A 1,966-nucleotide genomic window follows, 5' to 3' on the forward strand; every position below is an offset into this window, starting at 1 on the left:
TACTCGCTGGTTCTTTTGTGCCCACTCTGGTGGTCTTAGAAAAACAATCAGACATAAAGGTACCCAAAACTCCCAGAGTGCTGAAGCCACACCTGGCCTTTCCCAGGGGCCCTGGTGACTGATCCCACCATCCATCACCCATCACCAAAGGGGAATCCCCCCTGCAACCCACCAGTGCTTCCCTGCCCCAGCCTGGCAACCACACTCAGTGGGAAGGCCTTGGCAGTGGCTTTCTTGACCCCCCGCCCCCCCAGCTGCTCCCAACCACCCAGCCACAGTGACCTTTCCAACATGCATATGGCCTCAAACTCAAAATATTTCCTTGCTGTGTGCCACTCTAGCATAGAAACAGGACCCAGGTGACACAGGCGTCATGCTGCTGGGTCTCCAGCCACAGTCAGGACCTCCCCATTCCTGGTATTCCCGATATCCTCAGATCTCAGCTGCCCCAGGGGCCGGAGGTTCTGGTCTTCTCATAAAACAAGAACAGTATAGGCATTTGCTTTTCATCAGTGTAGTGAAATTTTAGGGACTTATGATCCTAAATCACATTACGCCGATGTGAACTGCACTCAAGTGTTGTAAACTAAATTTGCAGAACAAGCAGTTTTTGTGCAATTCTTTGCAGTCTACTCAGCTCTTTCACCTCTGTGTTCAGGTTCAATCCTCTATTTCTTCCAAGAGGTAGTTATCCCCAGATGCGTTCAATGCCCAGCTCCTCGCCCTGGCAGGCCCCGTCCCAGGGTCCTGGATGGCAGACACCATGCCCGCCCCGCGAAGCTCACGTCACCAAGCAAGCAAACTGCAGCTGGTGTGGGTAGACAGCAGCTGCCCACAACGGCTAACAGCCTCGGGTTTCTTTTCCGCAGAATCACTCACCCTAAATCTACACATTGTAGACTATCACATTGGTCTAAGTAGTGCTCCTCCAAGTGCACTGCACGTTAGAGTCACCTGGGGAGCTTCCCCACCGGGCCCCAGGCTCTGATTCGCCCTGTGGGAAGGGAGCACCGGGCACTTGTCCTGAGCCTTGGCCCCTGCCTGGGTCTGCAAACCCAGAGCGTCCACACACCAGGCTGCCTGTGCTTAACATTGTGTCCTTGGAAAGAGCTAGCTGCACTAATGCCCATTGATTTCACTGTGTGTGACCACAGTAAAGAGAAGCGGCTTTGAGGGATTTAGTGTTTTCACTCCAGTGCATTCCATTCTAAGGAAACGCCTGACCGCGGCTCACGGCTAGGAGGCCCCTCTGTGCTAGATGCCGCCCTGGAGTTCAAGTGGAACATTTGCTGTCTGAACGCTTCCAAACTCCCCCCACCCTTGACCTCATGGCCCACCAGGGGGCGACTTTCCTGGGTCGCCTGGCAGGGAGCTGGGTGGGGTGGGGGGGCTCAGGGGGCAGCTGCTGCCGCTGCAGGCCCAGGCGGACTCAGCCGCGCTAGCTCTGCTCCATCGCACCCGTCTGTGCACCTTGACCTTTAGGGGAACTTGCCTTGCTTCTTAAGCTGCGACTCAGCCGGGGCTGGGTAAACTCTCCCTGCCTGGTCCCAGGCTAGGCTGGCTCCTCGCCTCCTTCCTCCCGACCGCGGAGCAAGTGCACTTTACCTGCCCACTTGCTGGTCTTTCTCCGGGAGTTAGTGTAAGGTCCGAATCTCCGCTCTGGATGGTGAGCGGAGCAACAGCCTTCGAAGTAAGAACTCAGAGAAAGCTCGGCGCCCCCGGCTGGGCCCCGCCCACAGCACGCCCCTCCCGGCCACGCCTACAACCCGGCCCCGCCCACAGCGCGCCCCCTCCTCACCCCGCCCGCAGCCCCCGGCGGCTCGGGCCGCGGCGGAGTCTCGGCGCGGGGAAGAGCAGCTCCGTCTAAGGCCGCGCGGCCCCAGCTCCCAGACAGCGCTCTCCGCGGGAGAGTTTCCAGCTTTACCTCTGAGGAGGCGGCCCAGGACCGCAGACATTTCCCTGCGAA

At 58.5% G+C, this 1,966-nt stretch overlaps 1 protein-coding gene across 2 annotated transcripts in view; it reads right to left on the reverse strand.

The window, feature by feature from the left end:
- The window catches only part of OCA2 (OCA2 melanosomal transmembrane protein), a 342,859-nt gene extending 341,163 nt beyond the window's left edge, over positions 1-1,696 (reverse strand). For both annotated transcript variants that reach the window (XM_026447197.1, XM_026447196.1), the window contains exon 1: positions 1,606-1,696. The gene's annotated coding sequence lies outside the window, so the exon portion shown is untranslated. The remainder of the gene's footprint in view (positions 1-1,605) is intronic.
- Between the last annotated feature and the right edge of the window lie 270 nt (positions 1,697-1,966).

The sequence above is a fragment of the Piliocolobus tephrosceles genome, chromosome 6 (assembly GCF_002776525.5).
Source record: "Piliocolobus tephrosceles isolate RC106 chromosome 6, ASM277652v3, whole genome shotgun sequence".
NCBI classification, from domain to species: Eukaryota; Metazoa; Chordata; class Mammalia; order Primates; family Cercopithecidae; genus Piliocolobus; species Piliocolobus tephrosceles.